The sequence below is a fragment of the Macrobrachium nipponense genome, chromosome 32 (assembly GCF_015104395.2).
Source record: "Macrobrachium nipponense isolate FS-2020 chromosome 32, ASM1510439v2, whole genome shotgun sequence".
In the NCBI taxonomy this organism is placed as follows: domain Eukaryota; kingdom Metazoa; phylum Arthropoda; class Malacostraca; order Decapoda; family Palaemonidae; genus Macrobrachium; species Macrobrachium nipponense.
In genome coordinates, this window is record NC_061094.1 from 65,208,696 (window position 1) to 65,232,086 (window position 23,391).

The 23,391-nt window shown below is 37.7% G+C and overlaps 1 pseudogene; it reads right to left on the minus strand.

Moving 5' to 3' along the window:
• Positions 1-449: 449 nt before the first annotated feature.
• Positions 450-23,391, minus strand: part of LOC135207174 (glycine receptor subunit alpha-4-like) — a 93,205-nt pseudogene continuing 70,263 nt past the window's right edge.

The window sequence follows — 23,391 nt, forward strand, 5'->3', positions numbered from 1 at the left end:
TCGACGTTCAGGGATCAGTTTGGCACATCAAACAGATTAAGGGGGATTCCTACTACACGGATAATGCTCTAGTAAGTTCAGTTCCAATAAGGCAGTGCGCATCGGTTGTGTGACTAAAACATTCCAAAACTCTTAAGCCATAAAAACGTCGTGTCTTGTAAAATGTAAAATTCAGTCTTCCTTTATTTTCATGTTATTGATTGGTTTATATAGCTACTTCATTGTCAAACGTAATCAATTTTATGATAAAAACGTAAGGGTCTTATGCCTGTAATTCAATTTTAATATAAGGAGATTGTTGCGTCGTCTGAGCGTTCAGTAAAAAAAAAAAATTTATAGACCGTGACTTTCTTGTGCAAAGTGATTTGTAAATACCTGGTACTTTTTACATTATATATATATATATATATATATATATATATATATATATTATATATATATATATATATATATATATAATTAAAAAATAACTTTTTACATGGCCTTCATTGCCATTTACAAATCGTTCATTGTACTCATTTTCCGTATTGACAAACTATACCATACATACATACATACAGACATAGATGCATACACAAAGAATTTAACGTACACGACATAATTTTAACCGTATGTTGAATTATGCAATTATTCGTTAATAACAAAAGAACGAATCAAAGAAATTGAAATAACGATAATCCTGGTCGTTTTTCTGTTTTTTACCACTGTCTTGAGTTTACTCGGGAATTATCTTCCACAGCAAGTGGTAAAACAGTGTTCAATTGGTGCGGATTGTGGCGAGAATGACCTATAGTATGTGAAGGGAATAAAACATCTCTTTTATTTTGTAACAGCAACACGGTCTTGGTAACGACTCTTAAGAATACAAATGGATAACATAGATATATATATATATGTATATTTATATATTGAGAAAAATGTCGGGACACAACTATTTGCGAATGAAATGGCCACCTAAAATAAACGAGAACGGGACATCCATTACGATTACTGAGAATAGACGCTTCTTCTATGTTTTAGGTATATATATTTATGCAAATGAGTGAGAATGACTGACTGACTGACTGAGCGAGCGATCATGAATGACAGTTGGATTCGTTCTGTGAGAGAGGTAATGATGGATGATGAGTCAGCGCGAGTTTTTTTTGTTTTCCCCGCGAGTGGAAGATGATGATAATGGATGAATTTCCATTGAGCGATGGACCGGAGGAGTAATAGTAGATCAATGGACCGCAAAATGCACAGGGAGCGGGAGCTCCCTTCCTGAAGGATGAGTAGTGACTCAGTACAAACTTCCCCCAAAATATCTCAAAATATATAGTAGTAGTGACACCCTTCGGCTCGAGGCGGCGACTTGAAGGATTCATCGTTGAGGAGCACTGCTGACGGGGGTGAATGGGGGTTGGGAGTTGGGGGGGCGGGGGGCGCCGCGCCGCCGGAGCCCCACCCTTTATAAAATCGCTCTAGGAAATAACAACAAACGTCGCTTATAAATACAACCAGAAAATAATCCAGTAAAGGCCGTTGATGAGCCCGAAGGTGGAGGGAAAGAACACGCGGGAGAACCTGTCGACGAGGATGGCCTTTGCCCTCCGCTTCTGGGCGGCCGTCGGTCCGGGCATCCGTGCTGGGGGCGGGGGCGGTGGGGGCACGATGGGCAGCGGTGCCAGCATCGGGTCGCCCCCGTACGGGTGGTGGTCGTGGTGGGGCCTCATCCCGTGGATGGGGGCGGTGTTGTGGAAGGCGTGGGAACACCCTCCGTGGGAGGCGCCCCCCTGGGGCGGGTACGTCATGTGGTGGTGGTGCGGTCGGTGGTGCAAGGTGCCCCCGTGGGCCAGCGTTGGGTGGTGGGGGTGGCCTCCGTGGGCCAGGGGGCCGTGGATGGGCGTCCCGTGGGCGAGGGTGAGGGTGCCGTGGGTGTGCCCTGGGGTCATGTGCAGGGTGTGAGGGTGGAGGCTGTTTTCGGTGGTGTACGGGTGCTGGTGGGGTCTCGCCAGGGTGGCCGATATGCCGCCCACGCCGCTCACTCGACCGTTTTCCTGAAGGAAAAGGAAAATGCTTCTTTAATAAGGGCCACTCACTCGACCGTTTTCCTGAAGGGAAGGAAAATATGTCTTTAAAGAGGACCACTCACTCGACCGTTTTCCTGAAGGGAAGGAAAATAAATATTAAAAAAAAAAAAAACATCTCTCGGCCGTTTTCCTGAAGGGAAAAGGAAAATAGTTCTTTAAAGAAGGCGCCAGTCACTAAGACTTCCTGAATGTGAAACAGAACTGCCTCTGTTTACGAACCTTGTCGGAGAAATAGCGCGACGGACTTGGAGGCTCTTGCTATCCTTCTCACCCGGAGGAGTTTTCTTGGGAGGAGTTTCAGGCCCGTCTCCGAGGACGATGTTGACCAGGGCGTATTCCATCAACGCCAGGAAAACGAATCTGTAAATAATCGAGGAATGAAATGGGTAATGTGATAGGAAAAACAATGATGGGCCCTTATAAACTCAGGATTATAAGATAACTCGTTTTGAAGTACTCGTCATTTGGGCTTGAAATATCTAGTGGATAAATAAGTAGCGTATATATAGTTCATGTCTTTTTCATTTTATTTCAGTTAATTTAATTTCATTTCCTCTTGAGTCATTCATGGTTTATTTTGAGGAATTTGATATATTTCAATGTATTTCCTTTCAATTGTATAAAAAAAAACAAATGCGAATTTTAACAAATAAACTTAAAACATAAATAAAAAAACGAATATTTTTTTTAACAAATTTAGGGTTTTTGAGTTTAATATAGCTTGATTTATTTCCTTTCATTTGTATAAATAAAACCAACTGAGAATTTTTAAAGATTAACTTAAAAATAGAATTAAAAAAAAAAAGAATATACGAAGATTAGAACAAGCGAAATGCAGATAGAAATTCTCACGCATCAATCCCCCTCCCCCATCACCTGTCAAATCCTACCAAACATCCGCCCCCCCCCCCCCCTCCCTTACAAATCATACCCATGATATTCCTGACCTGAAAAATCATACTTACACAGTACACGTCGACATGAACATGTCTATGATTTTGATGTACGACACCGGGGGCAACGAAGCCTGCGACTTGGCATGTTGGGTCGACAGGTGAGAAGAGAGGTCACGCCCAGTGTCACCCTAGCAGGGGCAGCTTCTGGCTTGATCCAGAAGGACACCCACTTGGGAGGAAAGAGGTCACAGGTTATTCTTTTATATATATATATAATATTACTCATCGTAATAAGTGAATTTTGAGATGTTTTTCATTCAGGATAATATATATATATATATATATATATATATATATATATATATATATATATATATATATATATATATGTATATATATATATATATATATATATATATATATATATAGATATATATATATATCATATATACATATATATGAGCCCTTTTATAATGGAAATTATTAGTGCTGATGACGCTTTTATTCCGAATTTTATTTCAAAGGTAATATGTTTTGCATTTTGTAGAATATATATATATATATATATATATATATATATATATAGATATATATATAGATATATATATATATATAATATTAGTATGTATGCTTAAGTTTGAAGCTTACCGACATGATGACGATGAGACAAGTGGGCATGTAGGTATGGAATAGATAGTACCCCAACCGACGCTTGAGCTGAAACACGACTTCAAGGCACGTGAAGTTACCTGAGATGGAAAGAGAAAATAAGGTGTCACAATCATTAGCAATAATAAGGTGTTAGCGTACAGAATACATATCACAGATGCGACCATTTGTGTAAAATGGTATCACAAATTCGATCGTTATTTCTACAAAAAAAATCGTAAATGCAATCATTACCTCCACAAAATGACATTACAAATACCAACTTTATTTCTACATAAAATATTTCTAAATATAAGTATCGATCTGTAACGATTTCTAACAGTATATATCAACAGGATTTTCACTCGAAACTATACACACGAGTGGATCAGTTTTATCGGAAAAAATGAGCAAAAATAAAGGAAGGACAGAAAGGAAGCCTTTATAGTTTTGATAAACAATACAAGACATTGAGTTCACAGGGATCTACTTTCTTTCTCAGCTCTAATGATATTTTTAGGCTGTTATTATTGCTCGTTTTTAAATATTGTCTTTATTTTTTTTCAACTCCGTTGAAATGCTTCCCTGGGAAAAATATTTATTTTCTCTATCGCTGTGCTTCCAGGGACAATTATCCTTGAAGAATACTTTTAATGTCTTTGTTGCAAATATTTTGTTCCAGTATTTTTATGGAAGAGAAAAAAATTCGCTGACGATTGGTAGTAATAATTATTAAAGCAGATAGATTCTGGTTAAAGTTACTTACTATATGGGAAATAGTCTATAACAAGGGAAATAGTCTTCTGAGGTCCTTTGGAATATCCCCTGAGATTAGAAATGTTTTTTGTGAATGGAGGAATGTTCCTCATTGGACGAGTGACTTACGTGCACGCCTACCAATTCGGTAGTCCTGAGTTAGATTCCCTACTCTGCCAACGTGGAATCAGAGGAATTTATTTCTGGTGGTTAGAGACTCATTTGTCGATATAATGTGGTTAAGATTCCACAATAAGCTGTAGGTCGCGTTGCTAGGTAACCAACTGGTTACTAGCCATGTAAAAATATCTAATCCTTCGGCCAGCCCCAGGAGAGCTGTTAATCAGCTCAGTGGTCTGGTTAAACTAACATGTACTTTTTGTGAATGAAGGGAAACATTCTGTCAGGTGCAAGTGAAAGGGCGATTTCACTTGAACTTTGCTTTTAAAGGGAAAGTAAGTCGTATCCAACATTATCTGTGATCATTCAGATAGATTTAAAAGCAGTGGGTTAAGTCCGATGTCACATTTCTGATCAATTTATCGTTTTTTTTTTTTTTGTTTTTTTTTTTTTTTACTGTCGAAAGACACTGGCCGTAGGCTGCCTCTCCTTTAAAAGCTGCGACTTACAGATCTCCAGAATAGGGAACGATTTACATAATAGACGACATGTAACAATAATTAATGACGAACCTTTGATGCTTTATAATTACTTCATTGACAAAAGGAACCGGTAGGCGGATATCGACGACTTTCATCAAAGAACCCGTGTTGTTGCTGGCCCTCAAAAGTTGTTTTAATTCTGACGTCATTAGCTGCAACGCCCTGTGATTGGTCGTTTCCCTAAGACGTCATATATATGACGCCATAGATATTACGTCATTGTTCTTATGCAACGCCCTGTGATTGGTCGTTTCCCTAGGACGTCATATGTGTGACGCCATGGATATGACGTCATTGTTTCTAGTTCATATCATGATTGGATCATGTAGCTCTGACGTCATGGGGTCCAGCAGCGTGACGCAAGTTGCTCCGTTGACGTAATTCCCACCTGCGCGTCCGAGAGTGAATACGGAAGGGCCCTGGACCCTCTGAATAATTGCCAGACGCGGAACCGTAGCTGCTTCCTACCTCGCAGACCAGGAATCAAAGAATGGAAAAACGTCGATTCATTTTCCAGTGAATCGAACTAGTTTCCATGAAGCGTGAATCTTTGGTGAGGATCCTGGAGCTATGTTAAGATGCTTCTGCAATGTCTCTGCAAGAGTCGGATCTACTGTTACTTTTGCAATCAAAGAAGACACGAAGGACCTGGGTTCTCTCACTCCTTTCTCTTCAATGGGCCCCTCCCCTCCCCGTCATCCCGTACCCACAAGAAAGAATAGAAATAACCACACTGAAGACCCTCCTCACCTGTGAAGTAGACTTGGGTGCAATCGGCCGTGTGATTCCTGACGAGGTCGAATTGAGGGAGCTCGATGTTGGACGCCACCTCCAAGGGGACCTCTTTGTCCCAGTCGAAGATGAGGTCCTCCGTCGTGTGGGACACTGCAGGGGAGAAAAAGGGGGGAGATGGAAATATATCGTGAATAATGGAGTCAGATGACGGCGCAAGTTTAAAGAGGAAATGCAATACTGTTTAATCTCTTGGCTTCGCCTAAAGAGGACGGGCCCTGGAAAGTGTTCGCGGGGGCTTGAGTTTTTAGGCCACATTTTGTGTATGTGTGTGGGGTGGGGGGGGGGGGGGGGGGGGGGGGGGGGGGGGGGGGGGGGGGGGGGGGGGGGGGGGGGGGGGAGGGGGGGGGGGCGGGGGGGGGGGGGGAGAGGCTTGGGGAGAGATTGACAAGAGACCTTGAACTGTGAACTCGTATACTAGAATTAATGACATTGACCTGGGAACGGAAAGTGCTCTTTGGTGCTTATTGAATTTTTGGGACACAAGAAACCCCCTTTTTTTCAATAAACGTCAATGACCTAAGACCTGAAAGGTAGGAAGGTATATAGTAATGAGAGTTATTGACTTTGACCTAAGACCTGGCACCGGAATGTGTTCATGGGGGCTTGGGTTTTTGGGACACAATAAACCCAATTTTATTTATTTATTCATTTTCAACAATGGACGTTGAATTATGACCTGAAGGTAGGAAGGCATACAAGTGAGAGTTAATGACAGTGACCTATTACCTGATGGGTAGGAAGGATATATCCCAATATTCGTTTATAATTCTTCCGTTCATGTCACAGTGGCAGGAAAAAACGGGAAGTAAGACACAAAGGTGAAATTAAAGTTTGAGTAAGAAAATGGTATAAGTAAGCAAAGAATTCTTAAGTAACAAAAAATTGAATAAATAGAAAACGAAAACAAAAGCAAAGTAGACAAATAATTTTGCGTCTTATCCATGTATACATGCATCCCTAAAGATTTCCGAATTTTTCGCTCATAAATAACACATGTAAATCAAACGCTCTTAATATTTCTATGGTTGTCGAAATTAATACGAACTCTAAAACACTTTAATCATTCTATCATTCATATGACATGAATATTAATAATGCGATGCAAATAACGTCGGTGTAAACTCGAATTAAAAAACCATTAGAACTCTTAACTATTTTTTAATGTTTGCGCCAGGAAAAAATAATATTGAACAAACAAATTTTTAGGCGAAAAACAATAAAGAACGGATTAAAATATTATTGGATTCCGACAATAGTACAATTCTCAATGCTCATTCGAAAAGATTTCCGATCGTGGTGGGAGTTTCGTGTGTGTGTGTGTGTGTGTGTGTGTGTTTTATTAACTTTTTCGTGGTGGGTTTCGTTTTATAATCGTTAAGTTTTATTTGTTTTGTATTTTAGGTCGTTCGTCTGCTTGACCTTATTTATTTAATCATTATTCCTTTTTTTAATAGTTTATTAGTTCAACTTAACCTTGTACATTATTTTTTTTTCTTGTTTTAGTTATTCTGGTTATTAAAGTTTACAAGCAGTCTTGCACTAATGAGAAATGCTTCAACAAGATTAATTTTCTGGAAATATAAATGAATCGTACACAATGATTCATCCCTATGTGATTTTATCTCAGATTTAGATCAAATGTTCACTTCTGCATTGTTTGTTTTCTCTTTTCATTATTATGATTCTTAAATTTTCCAAACAGTCTTGCACTAATGAGAAATATCCCTGCAAGATTCATTTTCCTGAGATTGAAATAAATATTGTACAATTATTCACCTCTTTCTGATTTTATCTCAGATTTAGAGTAAATGTTTCACATAATCTACCTCAGCATCCCACTCCTTAAAGGATATCGTCTTTAAACTGGTTTTTCTAGAGTATTTTTTACCATTTCCCCAACTGCCAATTAATTGTTTATTGTTTGACTGTAATATGGGAAAATGTAGTCTAATGAGTCTTATTTTTATATTTCCCATTATTCCCTTTCACTCTTATAGTTGGTGAAGACTTGGGAGATTGACAACTCGAGGGGTAATCGAAGTTAAGTTCTTTGAAGATGTCGCCATGAAAATGTTTTGTAATGAGTCATATTATTATTATATTTCCCATTATTCCCTTTCACTCTGAGAGTTGGTTAAGACTTGGGAGATGAATAATTTCAGGGGGGCGAACCAGGTGGATCCCTCTGGCACCGCCCTCTTTAAAGATAGCGCCCTACCTGCTGACCACCCACCCACCTAAGTTGCGTGGGCTGCCACCCTCTCTCTCTCTCTCTCTCTCTCTAGTGTTGTTGCAAGTAAGTCACCCCCTGACCTTCAATGTGAGATCCCTCTTGTTGTTGGGGGAGGGGGGGGGGGAGAGACATAGACCCTTCCCAGGTCTGATTCAGTCATTGTTAATGATGCGACCCAATGGCCTTCGAGTTCTAAGTCCCTTCCTACCCCCCCCCCCCCCCCCGCGCGCCCACCCCCCCGTAAAAATATGTACATCTACCTGTCGCTTTGTTCTGTACGTGTGCGCGTGTGCCACTGCTTTTTAAATTATTATTATTTTGATCAGTCACACCTGGCATTTCCCACCCCCACCAACCCCCCCTCTCCAACCCCCCCTTTCCAACGTTACCTCATATTTCCTCGTAAATCGGCCTCTGCTGTTGTTTGTTTGTGTTGGTGAGTGCTGTTTGTTGTACTGAGTCAACTCCCCGCCTGGCTTTTTATTACTGTCAGGGCAGGGAAGTCAAGGCTCAGCTGCCTGCAGCTGTCACATGAGTGACGAGGTGGGTGGGGGGGTCATAAGTGAATTATTATTATTATTATTAGTTATTGATTATTATTATTATTATTATTATTAGTTAATTATTATTATTATTATATTGTATGCTGGAAACAGACCTTCTTTCAAACAAGTTTTATTAAAAATAATGGCAGAATTCACAGAATTGATTTTGTACAATATTCTTTCAATTCTCCTTATGATTTGCTTTTCTGGCAGGCTGGTATTATAAAGCAGCTGTCCAATGTTCATCGTGCTGTAGGTCGTCAACGGAAATTTCGTTATTATTATTATATTTGGGAAAGTAAATCCCCAGTAGTATGCCTGTTTGATGTTGTTATTTAAATATTTCAAAAAAACAAAATAAACTGGCACATTGTTGTGGATTTACTTTCCCATTTTAATGACTCATGGGATCATGAGTTTTCTTTATGTTATTATTAGCCTCGAGTATAAGAGGAAGTGCAGGATATTAGAATTTGATATATCTTAAAATAAATGAAAGATGCTGCGTGTGCGTTGTTATATATATTATATATATATATATATATATATATATATATGTGTGTTGTGTGTGTGTGTGTGTGTGTGTGTGTATGTGTGTGTATTTATATTCATATATATGTATATATATTTATAAATAAATAAATATGTACATGTATATATATGCATATACATACATATATATATATGTACGTATGTATGCATATATATACACGTATAAGTATAAAGATGAATAGATAAATATCCATTTTCATACATATTTGCGTGTGATTACTTAAATATGATTTTGGTTGACTGAAACCAGTGGGCCCCAAAAGTTTTACGAATAATTATTGCCAGCGAAATATTATTATTAGTTAAAATTCTCCAAGGGATTAACCTTATATCGCTTTGTCCACCTCAAATGCTTGTTTTTCTGAGTAAATTATTCTCTTGAACCTCCGTAACCAGCCCAGACGCGGAGTAAATAAGAAAGACTGGTAGCCGAAGAAAAATTTTTTTAAATCTCAAAAAGAGACGTGAACAGTAATTACGATCTTATTTGAACACACACACTAATTACAGAGTTAATGGTGCGGGCAATTATCATGAAGTATAAATATTTTTCACGTAGAACCATTTGACATTTAAATTATAGGGTCATTTAAAAGCCAGCCGAGTCTTGAAAAAATAAAATAAAATAAATAAATTTAAAAAAAAGTAAAACCATCCAGTTTCTGTCCGGTAGTGGTCTCACCCACGACCCAAAAAACTCTTAGTCGCGCCCCACGAAACTCAGTCACGGTCCGGTGGTGGCCTGTGTTTTAGTACCTATAGCGCAGCCAGAAGTACGATTATGGCTAACTTTAACACAGAAAATTAAAAACTACTGAGGCTTGAGGGCTGTCATTTGGTATGTTTAATGATCGGAGGGTTGGATGATCGTCGACATACCAATTTGCGGACAGGAAAAGTGCGGACAGTTAAAGTGCGGAAAGAAAAATGTGCGGACAGAAGAAGTGCAGACAGAAACAGGTGCGGACAGAAACAGGTGCGGACAGAAAAAGGTGCGGACAGAAACAGGTGCGGACAGAAACCGGTGCGGACAGAAAAAGGTGCGGACAGAAACAGGTGCGGACAGAAACAGGTGCGGACAGAAACAGGTGCGGACAGAAAAAGGTGCGGACGTAAACAAGTACGGACAGTAAAAGTTTTATATATTATTATTACTATTAAAAGCCACAGTAGTGTTAAAATATATTATTGTACGATGCCGCTTCTGTGGCTTTTAATTGTCAATATTATGGCCTCGTTACGGAGGTTCCTTAACTCATTATTATTATCTTTATTATTATTTTTTTTTTTTTTTTTTTGCTCTATCACAGTCCTCCAATTCGACTGGGTGGTATTTATAGTGTGGGGTTCCGGGTTGCATCCTGCCTCCTTAGGAGTCCATCACTTTTCTTACTATGTGTGCCGTTTCTAGGATCACACTCTTCTGCATGAGTCCTGGAGCTACTTTAGCCTCTAGTTTTTCTAGAATCCTTTTCAGGGATCTTGGGATCGTGCCTAGTGCTCCTATGATTATGGGTACGATTTCCACTGGCATATCCCAAATCCTTCTTATTTCTATTTTCAGATCTTGATACTTATCCATTTTTTCCCTCTCTTTCTCTTCAACTCTGGTGTCCCATGGTATTGCGACATCAATGAGTGATACTTTCTTCTTGACTTTGTCAATCAACGTCACGTCTGGTCTGTTTGCACGTATCACCCTATCTGTTCTGATACCATAGTCCCAGAGGATCTTTGCCTGATCGTTTTCTATCACTCCCTCAGGTTGGTGCTCGAACCACTTATTACTGCAAGGTAGCTGATGTTTCTTGCACAGGCTCCAGTGGAGGGCTTTTGCTACTGAATCATGCCTCTTTTTGTACTGGTTCTGTGCAAGTGCCGGGCATTCGCTTGATATGTGGTTTATGGTTTCATTTTTCTTATTGCACTTCCTACATATGGGAGAGATGTTATTTCCGTCTATCGTTCTTTGAACATATCTGGTTCTTAGGGCCTGATCTTGTGCCGCTGTTATCATTCCTTCAGTTTCCTTCTTTAGCTCTCCCCTCTGTAGCCATTGCCATGTGTCATCGCTGGCTAGTTCTTTAGTCTGTCTCATGTATTGTCCGTGCATTGGTTTGTTGTGCCAGTCCTCTGTTCTGTCTGTCATTCTCCTGTCTCTGTATATTTCTGGGTCTTCGTCTACTTTTATTAGTCCTTCTTCCCATGCACTCTTTAGCCACTCGTCTTCACTGGTTTTCAGATATTGCCCCAGTGCTCTGTTCTCGATGTTGACGCAGTCCTCTATACTTAGTAGTCCTCTCCCTCCTTCCTTTCGTGTTATTATTATTATTATTATTATTATTATTATTATTATTATTATTATTATTATTATTATACAACACTTTTCTAACCATTGCTTCACCTTCAGAGTTTTAGCCTCGAGTATAAGAGGAAGTGCAGGATATTAGAATTTGATATATCTTAAATAAATGAAAGATGCTGCGTGTGCGTTGTTATGTATATATATATATATATAGATATATATATATATATATATATATATATATATATGTATGTATGTATGTATATATATGTGTGTGTATTTATATTCATATATATGTATATATATTTATAAATAAATAAATTTGTACATGTATATATATACATATACATACATATATATATATATATATATATATATATATATATATATATATATATATGTGTGTGTGTGTGTGTGTGTGTGTATGTATGTATGCATATATATACACGTATAAGTATAAAGATGAATAGATAAATATCCATTTTCATACACATTTGCGTGTGATTACTTAAATATGATTTTGGTTGACTGAAACCAGTAGACCCCAAAAGTTGTAGGAATAAGTATTGCCAGCGAAATATTATTATTAGTTAAATTCTCCAAGGGATTAACCTTGTATCGCTTCGTCCACCTCAAATGCTTGTTTTTCTGAGTAAATTAATCTCTTGAACCTCCGTAACCAGCCCAGACCCGGAGTAAATAAGAAAGACTGGTAGTCGAAGAAAAATTGTGTTAAATCTCAAAAAGAGACGTGAACAGTAATTACAATCTTATTTGAGCACACACACTAATTACAGAGTTAATGGTGCGGGCAATTATCATGAAGTATAAATATTTTTCACGTAGAACCATTTGACATTTAAATTATAGGGTCATTTAAAAGCCAGCCGAGTCTTGAAAAAATAAAATAAAATAAATAAATTTAAAAAAAAGTAAAAACATCCAGTTTCTGTCCGGTAGTTGTCTCACCCACGACCCAAAAAACTCTTAGTCGCGCCCAACGAAACTCAGTCGCGGTCCGGTGGTGGCCTGTGTTGTTGGTGCCTATAGCGCTGCCAGAAGTACGATTATGGCTAACTTTCACCTTACAGAAAATTAAAAACTACTTAGGCCAGAGGGCTGTCATTTGGTATGTTTGATGATCGGAGGGTTGGATGATCGTCGACATACTAATTTGCGGACAGGAGAAGTGCGGACAGTTAAAGTGCGGAAAGAAAAAGGTGCGGACGTAAACAAGTACGGACAGTAAAAGTACGAAACGGAAAAAGGTGCGGACAGAAAAAAAAGTGCCAACGGACAGACAAAGCGGCCGCAATAGTTTTTTCTATAACAGAAAACTAAAATAAAGTTAAAGTCTCAATTGTAATTTTTCAAAAAAAAAAAAAATATACAATCTAGTCGTCAGAATTGTGTGGTAATTGAATAAGTCGCATCCACGGCGACGTAATTCACCCCTACTCCTCCCCCCTCCCCCCTCCCTCACGAGTCCTGGAAGACCTCGAGTCCTGGAAGACCTCGATGACTAGTTGTTTGTCGAATAGTGTATAAGAAACGCCTCAAATCTCATGCTAATTGGAAATGCGGTTTTACCCCCCAAGCGCAGATTCCGTGAATTTATGATGATTTGGCAAATGACATTGAGGCTTGCTACAAACAAGTTCTAATTATTTTTAATTATTTTTCTCTGTTTGGGAGAACTGTAAGCCGCTCTGAGTTTAATTTTATTCTCTCTCTCTCTCTCTCTCTCTCTCTCTCTCTCTCTCTCTCTCTCTCTCAGTGAATGCTGAGAATCTAGATTTTGCCGGAGCTAGGATTGTCGCCTTAATTTCTTTCCACCTACTATCCTCTCTCTCTCTCTCTCTCTCTCTCTCTCTCTCTCTCTCTCTCTCTCTCTCTCAGTTTGATAGTTTGACCCATCACGTGTTTAAGCCACATAGCCGAAAATGTATCAGGGAGACAGAGATACTGTGTGATTCATTGTAAACGATACTTGCTTAACAGTTTCCAGGAGAGAGAGAGAGAGAGAGAGAGAGAGAGAGAGAGAGAATAACCGGCAAAGAAACGACGTTAATAAGACAGAATATAGGATTCTACGCATAAATAAAGAAGAAAATCCCCATACGCATGTGTGTGTGTTTGCAATAAATATTTATAAAACAATACAGATTATTTGTTAAAATTTGGATAAACAGACTATACTTCCCAACTTGAAAAAAATATAGTTATTAAAAAAGAATAAGTTAATAGGCAATAGGTCTCCAGCTCCCAACTATTTCAGCAAGTTTTGGAAACGAACAAAAAATGGAGTGACCGAGGTAAAAATTAAGAAATTAATTCACCAGGGATCCGGCACCGTCCTCCAGAAAGACTTGCTAACGAATTGCGCAAAAATGATTAAAGCAAATAGGTATACTTACGACTCTCCATCTGCATCTTGCACACTTGCGTATCGTGGGGGTAGATGGCATAGTTCATTGCACAGGATAGGGTCAGCGTAAGTCTGTCCGGAGAGAATAAGGTTCATGAATATTCTGTTAAATCGAAAGCGTGTGAGGAAAGTTTATTATTATTATTATTATTATTATTATTATTATTATTATTATTATTATATTATTATTATTATTATTATTATTATTATTATTAAAAATACTCAAACGTGTGGGGGGGATAAAGTTTTATATTATTATTATTATTATTATTATTATTATTATTATTATTATTATTATTATTATTATTATTATTATTATATTATTAAAAATAGTCAAAACGTGTATAAAGTTTTTATTATTATTATTATTATTATTATTATTATTATTATTATTATTATTATTATTATTATTATTTAGGACATCCTAAAATATTTAATATCAAAAACTCACCACATGCCATAGAGAGACCATATATGAAAAACTGAAAAAAAACTCCTGAACTATCTGATCGAAATACTCTTACTTGACCAAAAGAGATTATTATTATTATTATTATTATTATTATTATTATTAATTATTATTATTATGATTATTATTATTATTATTAGTTATTATTATTATTTTTATTATTATATTACTCAGAACATGTGGAATATACAAATATCAAAAACTCACCACATGCCATAGAGAGACCATATATGAAAAACTGAAAAAAAACTCCTGAACTATCTGATCGAAATACTCTTACTTGACCAAAGAGATTTTTATTATTATTATTATTATTATTATTATTATTATTATTATTATTATTATTATTATTATTATTATTATTACTCAGAACATGTGGAATATCACAAAATGTAATTTAATATAAAAAATACCAAGAAAGATAGAAAATCCCTAACTATCCAAAAGAATGCTCTTACTTGACCATATAGAGGATCGTAGAATCCTTATGGAGCCAAACGTAGTGGTTTGGGATGGTCATCGTCTGGAAGGTGACCTGTTTGGCATTCTTGAAGAAGCTATCCGGTCGCCACATGTCCTTCAACCAATCCACCTCGAGTAACCTGTTGGTTGAAGAGATTAAAGATTTAACAGGATTTCACACCTGTTGGTTGGAGAGAGAGAGAGAGAGAGTGAGAAGGGAGAGGAGGAGGAGAGAGATAGAGTTGAGAGAGAGAGAGAAGAGAGAGAGAGATAGAGAGCGAGCAGCGAGAGAGAGAGAGAGACGAGAGAGGAACCCGAGTGTCAGAGGAGAGAGGGGGAGAGAGGATGAGACCCCCGAGGCGTGTGATCAGAGAGGAGGATGGGACGAGTACGAGGAGGCCCGGAGAGAGGAATTGAGAGAGCCGACGTGGAGAATGGATTGGAGGAAGGAGAGGACGAGAAATCACGAGTCAAGATAAAAGGGACAAATTATTATTTAGTAAAAAGGACAGCGGAAGGGGGGGGAAGAGAGAGGTTTTTTCTTTTTTTTTTTTTTTTAAGAGATATGCACAGGGATGTTACATGTTTCAAAAGATAAGGCAAGACAGAAAACAGGGATACGGTATATTTCTTGTCTTTTAACACCTTCCTTAATATTATCTGTTTATCTCCATCTTCCAATCTGTTCTTTAATGATAATACCATCCATTAACGATAATGAATGGGATGGCCTTGACAGTGATCAGATTACGTAGATTGTATAGTATGTCAGATAGTCTGCGGTTAGGGAGACCTCCTACATTTATACTATATTAATTTGTTTGTTTGTAATATGTTATTTCTTTCTTAATACACTCCTCCCTTTTTAATTCAAAGCAGGTAGCTTTGGAGAGGATTCCAGTTCTCGACAATTTTTTTTGTTTTTTTTTGTTTGGCTATTCGTATGAGATTTGTACCCTGGGGGATATTTACCAGTCGACTTTTTTTTACCTGATTGAGTCTTTATGTATACAATATGTGTGAATATATATATATATATATATATATATATATATAGATATATATATATATATATATATATATATATATGAACATAATCCCCGTCCCAAGAAATATGTTACCACCTAACTTCCGTTGAGATTTACCTTTTCCCTTATCCTCTCCTGCCTCCTTTCCACATCTCACTCTTTTCCTCCCTTTCCCTTCCCTTCCCTCCTCTCCCCTCCTTTTCCCTCCCCTTCCCTTCCTTTCCCCTCCCCAAAAGCACTCGAACGACGTCTGGGCGCGAGTTTCCCTTCCCCCAAGAGGTCAAGAGGTTATGAAACCTCGCGTCGAGATATCGGGAACTCCAAGGCGAGGGAGAAGGGGGAAAAAAAAAGTGTGAAAATCGAATTAATATTTGCTGTGCTGTCGAGACCAACGGGGAGGTATTCAGTGGTTGACACTTCTGCATCAGTTGGATTAGTAATTTCGCCTACTGGGCTCTCACTTTTTAAATATATTGATTTTTCATTCTTTTGTTTTTTGGGCTTGCTTGTGGGCTTGCATCTTTTTCTTATTGAGGATGTTTAAATGGTAATTACATTAATGAATAAATACGTGAAAAAGGGCTTTGGGTTTTTTTTGGATCTCACTTTTTGAATTTAATGAATATAATTTATTTATTTTTCATTCTTCTGTATTTGGGTAAAGATTATTTTTGGCGGCCCGTTTTCTTGTTATTTAGGGTTTGTTTAAATGGTAATTACATTAATGAATAAATGCGTGAAAAAGAACTTTGCCTTTCACAAGTCTATGTAGCTTTTCATCACACACCCTTTCCCTAGGTGGTTAAAGATGATGTTGTTTGTCATCAGAAAGTCATAGTATATATATATAGATATATTAATATATATATATATATATACATATATATATATATATATATATATATATATATATACATACTAATATATAGATATAAAATATATATATTATATATATAATAGATACATTTGTATCTCTCTCTCTCTCTCTCTCTCTCTCTCTCTCTCTCTCTCTCTCTGTATATAAATATATATATATATATATATATATATAATATATATATATATATATATATAAATGTATATACAAACACACACACACACACATATATATATACAGATATAATATATATATATATTATATATATATAATATATAATATATATGTATATATATATATGTGTGTGTGTGTGTGTTTGTATATACATTTATATATATATATATATATATATATATATAGAGAGAAAAAAGAGAGAGAGAGAGAGAGAGAGAGAGAGAGAGAGAGAGAGAGAGAGATACAAATGTATTTATAATGGCCTGGAATGCAAGAAAAACATAGAAGCTCGTCTCCTGATTACATCTTCTCTCGGTATGAATGAACGTAAAACAATGAAACTGATTCTAGAATCCCATTACAATATCACAGACTCCACACAGTCCGAACACCAAACAAAAACGCCCCTACGATCTCCCATTGCCTGAGATATTATGGGAGACCCACTCCACTATATACCCTGATAAGAACGACGGTAATGACTTTGAGGATCATTCCTTTGCTTCTTATGTGAAATGAGATCCCAACGAGCGGCGTCTTAGAGTCCAGTAGCTACATTTTCGCTTAGGATTTTGTGAGAATTATAAACTTCGTGAAGATTATTACTGTTCTTAATTATAATTCCCCTTAAGCTGACGCCCGTTTTATGGGGGAATTATTAAGGGGGTTTAGATTGCAAGTAACTGTAGTGGATTTGGTCAGTGCTCGAATGGGTTACCAAGAAGTTTTTGAAATTACACAAAGGCTAACAGGCTATATACTTGGAACTTTTTAAGATGGCGTAGACTGCAAATAACTGCAGTGGATTTGGTCAGTGTTCGAATGGGTTACCAAGAAGTTTATGAAATTACATAAAGGCTAATAGGCATTATATTTGGAACTTGATAAGGGGTGTAGATTGCAAGTAACTATACTGGGTGTGGTCAGAGCTCGAACGGGTGACCACGAGTGATAGTCTGTGTCATTTATCACAGAAGTTTAGAATTTGGATTATAATGAGTCTCGTGAGAGACAGTGGGACTGAACTATTGATTAGTGATGCGAGTTCCAGTTAATTCTTTTCAGTGACAAAGGAACTATTGCTAAAATTCATAATCGCTTGAGGAAGACAAATCATGGCGAATAACTTCGCAGTAGTTATCATGTATTATTATTATTATTATTATTATTATTATTATTATTATTATTATTATTATTATCACATTGATACTGCAATGGATTTAGTCCTCTAAGGTAATTATAGCGTCCGGAAGACTTATATAAAGTAACCTTTGAGTGAAACGTGTAATAGAATGTCTGCCTACAGGCGTCCTGAAATTGTATTATAAGTTCACACACCGAAAACTGAATACTCACATACAAATTGGCTCTGTAATCAGAGAAAAACTCCCATGCGTGATTTTCGCAGTAAGGGAAATATCTGTCTTTCATGGAATCAGTCAAGATGTCTTACCGGTAGCTGGAATTCATGTTGTCTGGAAAACGAAGCCGATGGTCTTTCCAGGACTGGGCGAAGAATATGTCTGCGACGTACGTCTGGAAGAAGGAAACTTGCTCTTAGGAATATGTAGTTTATTGATACAGGAGGAAAATTAAATGAAAGAATATGTAGTTTATTGATACAGGAGAAAAGTTAAATGAAAGAATGTGTAGTTTATTTATACAGGAGAAAAATTAAATGAAAGAATATGCAGTATATTGATACAGGAGAAAGGTTAAATGAAAGAATATGTAGTTTATTGATACAGGAGAAAAATTAAAAGAAAGAATGTGTATTGATACAGGAGAAAAATTAAATGAGAGAATATGATGTTAATCGAGTATGACTATTCACAAAAAATAATAAAGAGACACTTCATCGATGTCTATTCTGTTAATCAACCACATAACATCGGAATTTCATTCAGCTTCAGCTCCCTAATAAAGATTGAAGAGATACGTTTAGATAGTTTGAAACACGATAAGTCAATATTCCCAGAATTACTCAGGAAAAAATGTAACATTTGAAAGGAAATAGCAATGATAAAAACAAAACCAGATAAACGGATGATATAAATAGGGTTCACTATGAAAAGAAATTTTCAGATCTATGCGAAGAAATTTGAAAAGTTACCTTTAATAGACTATCTTACAACATTAATAAATAGTCATTTTCATGACGGAATGCATAAAGGGTATTGATTTTACAGTGCTGCTTTCCACTCGGTAAAATGAAAAACAAAAGCATCTGTTGAATTCCGAAATACATTACACAATAAGTGAATAAAAGTTTCATATGAAAGATACTAATTTTCGTTCTTGTTTATGAAAGAAAAGCAGCGTACATTTCTTAGGGAAAAATCAATACAGCTAATCATGATAGAGTAAAAAAAATAAATAAAAAAAAGAAAACCATTAGTTGATATAATTCGAATGAAGGATACGTTTGGAAGCACATTTCTTTCAATATTTATTTAGAATTTCCGCCACAGAACCTGAAGCGTTAAAGTTACTCTGATCAGAAGCCCTATATTTATCATTTAACGTGACTTAAAGAACAGATCGATTCTCTCTCTCTCTCTCTCTCTCTCTCTCTCTCTCTCTCTCTCTCTCTCTCTCTCCCTCCTTAATTTGGACAAGAAGGGGAGGACATGACACTTTCCACTGTCACTTTTTGCATTGGTAGGTTTGAAAACTCTCTCTCTCTCTCTCTCTCTCTCTCTCTCTCTCTCTCTCTCTCTCTCTCTCTCTCTCCTTCCTTGAGTTAGGGAAAACGGCAGGAAAAGACTTTCTTCATGATCTCTCTTTCCATGGGCAAATTTCCATGGACAAAAAAAATACTTATTCTCTCTCTCTCTCTCTCTCTCTCTCTCTCTCTCTCTCTCTCTCTCTCTCTCTCTCTCTCTCTCATTGGGTTAGTGAGAGAGGAAACGAATTTCTCTGGACTTCTCTTCTTCAATGGGTGGGTTTCCATGGAGGAGAAAAAACACATTCTCTCTCTCTCTCTCTCTCTCTCTCTCTCTCTCTCTCTTTCTCTCTCTCTCTTCTCTCTTCCCTCTCTCTCTCTCTCTCTCTCTCTCTCTCTCTCTCTCTTTCTCTCTCTCTTTGGGGACGGAAAAGGCACGAAATGCAAACGCCGGACCCCATTATCTGGACGTGCCGCGTCGAGGCTTCGGCCAAGAACATATTGCGAAAGGTAAACCGATCCTGCAAATTTTTCAAGGTGGTCTCGCTCAGTTTTATGTTGATGGCGTCATTTGGGGGCCTCCAACACCAATATTCGATTAAAGAGATTTGAATTGACACAACGTATCAAGAGGGGAGATGAGGTGAGGAGAGAGAGAGAGAGAGAGAGAGAGAGAGAGAGAGAGAGAGAGAGGGGGGGTGAGAGGGGGGGGGGGGGGAGGGGGTTCGTGGAATCGATTTTGCGCTTGCGAAATTCTTATCTATCCATTTTCTGTTCCTTCATCTATATAAATATTTTGTTAGATCGATACATATATAGATAGGTTAGATAGGTAGATCAGTATGTATTTTTAAAAAATATTCCTATATCATGCTTCTATAGTTGCATTAGCAGATAGGTTATGCAGTAATGTTGACCTGACATAAAATGACCTAAAAGAAAGATTTATCATCTAACCTTGTCCAGTTTGGATGTGATGTAGTACTTTGCTTCAGGCTATTTTAAAAATACACTAAAATGGCCCATAGGGTTGATATGGACCTTTCAGGATTTAAACTTCCATACCTGTACGTGATGATACCAATAAACAATAAATTACAAGTCAGTAGGTTAGATAATGAAATTAACAGACTGTTTCGAGATGTTCCTTCTCCTCGTAAGTTTTGCCTGCACTGAAGATGAGACGAGACACCTGTAAACTATTTGCGAACAGAGAAATTTAAACTATCATTGAATAATTTCTCCATTTGAAACTTGACCTCAATCCTAACCTCGCTGAAAACATCAACGGTGCCTTTCAATAGTTTCCTAAGAAACAAGAACATGGTATTCACATTGAAGATGGGACAGGATATCCCTAAACTATTTGCGGAAAGTGACCCAATCTTCGAAATCGAAATTGAGATTATCTTTAAATAATTGTCCCATCTGAATCCTAGCCTTGCTAAAGCAGCCATGATGCTTTTTATAGTTTCCTAAGAAATACGTATACATATTCCACAAAAGGGCCTTCAATTAGCAGACCATCGTAGCAAAAGGCCGCGGACGGCTAATCACTTTCTGGAAAAAGGCCTTTCAGCCAATAACGGTTTCCCCGGAGGCGAGCGCAATCAAATTAAACATCCACACAGAGTCCTCAGTTTCCTGCAATATCAAATCCAAGTCTGTTCGTCCAGCCAGTTATGACCAAAAGGTTGAGCTCGATTGTTATTTTGGAGGGGTCTAATTGCTCAGCGGGGGGTCGGGTTTTGGGGGAGGGTAGTATCCTTTCCACCCCCTTTCCATGTACCAGATGTATTTTGGGCCGTATTCATAAAATTTCTATCATTTAGTCCCTTTGGAGATTAGGTCCATATTGCTTTTTTCGAAAAAGATTATTTTTATCCTGTTACGGTTGTACGGTTCGGTCGCTGGGGCGCGTATTTTATATATATCTGATATTTTGATATTGGTTTGCAATCATTACGAAATTTCATATATACATGATCTCTAAAAATGACAATCGTTTGCCATTTTTTTCTCCCCAATGGCATGGTAAGGTTTCTCGTTGTTGCCCGTAACTGGACACTCACGGTTTGAAGTTAAATGGATAAACTGCATATTTATGATATTGAGTCTATCATTACCAAATTTCATAAATATAAATATAAAAAAACCATATATTCGTTTGCCATTTTTCACGGTTAGATCGTAAGGTTCTCGTTGTTGCCTGTATCTGGAACCCCAGAGCGTGGACTTCAATAGACAAATTGTATATATTTATACCTATATTTCATCATGTGCTTCATTGTTTTCTTTGATAAGTTATGAGTGCTGATTCGTTGGACAAATTGTGCATATTTATTGTTATATTTCATCATGTGCAGTTGCCTTCATTGTTTTCTTTGATAAGTTATGAGTGTTGATTCGTTATCTTCATAATGAACTGAAGAATCAGTGAGTAGTATTACCTTTTCATCTGGTAAGATCTTCCTCACCATTTTCTCTTTTATTATTCCGCTGAATGATCTACATGGCAAATTTTCGGTGAACATTGACATAAATTTTCAAATATTGATAGCTCTCTCTCTCTCTCTCTCTCTCTCTCTCTCTCTCTCTCTCTCTCTCTCTCTCCCCAAGGTAAAAAAAGGCCTGTTTTTTTTTTAACCCTTATCTTAAGCATGGTCAGAATCTCTCTCTCTCTCTCTCTCTCTCTCTCTCTCTCTCTCTCTCTCTCTCTCTCAGCACAACAATGTGAAAAAAGCCTATTTTTTTAAACCCTTATCGTAAGCATGGTCAGAATTAATACCTAGAAAATGTCCGAGACACCGTTTGGAAATCTACGAAAGAGCCTAGATCACGAGCGTCGGAGGATAATACATAGAAAGCCAATATTCTGACTAGCTCTCGTGAGCAGGGGCTGAAGTAATACCCACGAAAAAGAAAAAAAAAACAACCGCTCGGCAAAAAAGGGAATTAAAACGAAAATATGAATGACTAATGTTGCCATTTTAAATATCAAAGCCTAAAAGTCTCCATTAAATGAATAACAAACAAAATACCATAACAGAGCAGAAAGGAATTCATTAAGCCCCCCTGCAAATCTTGCTCGATTTACTGAGCGTTTGATGCGTTCCGACACCGTCTTGTGAAGCTTTCGCAAACGTCCTCGAACTTGTAAATGCGTTTCGAACTCTTGCATCATTCGTCCGCATTTACATAGGGTTCGAACCCTCAAGAGAAAGAGGCGGAGAAAGCAATAAAGCCTTGCGAATGTGACCATCGGCATTCAAGTTCTCTCTCACTCTCTCTCTCTTTCGGACGCGCGTATCTCACTCACTCAGCGAGGGTGCAAGGAGGAGTGGGAGGGGGATGGAGGTAGGAGGATGAGGATGAGGAGGAGGAGGCGGAGGAGGGATCATTAGGTGTCATTACGCCTCAATTAGGGCGAGCAAAAGCGAGCCCAATGCGTAATATTACGAAGACTGTTCCAAATCGATGCAGGAACGCGAGAAGGCGCAGGACTTCTTTTGTGTCGCATCGGGATAGACCTGAAGGTCTGCTTTATAATTGTCCTTTCCACCCCCTTCCCTCCCTCCTTTTCCTCTCTCCTTCCCTCCCTCCCTCCCTCCCTTCCCCCTCTCCCATTCACGTCCGCCGGCATATTTGCAATCGCTTCGTCTTAAAGCTGTTATCACCATTTGTTTGCTTTGTGCTCTTGATTATATCAGTGTGGAGGACAATGATGCGCTGGAAAATCAAATTAAAAAAAATAAAAAAAAATCGGGGTGGGGGGAGGTTTCTCCCCCTTGTTTCGTTCTCTTGTCTCTTGTCTGAGTCTGGAG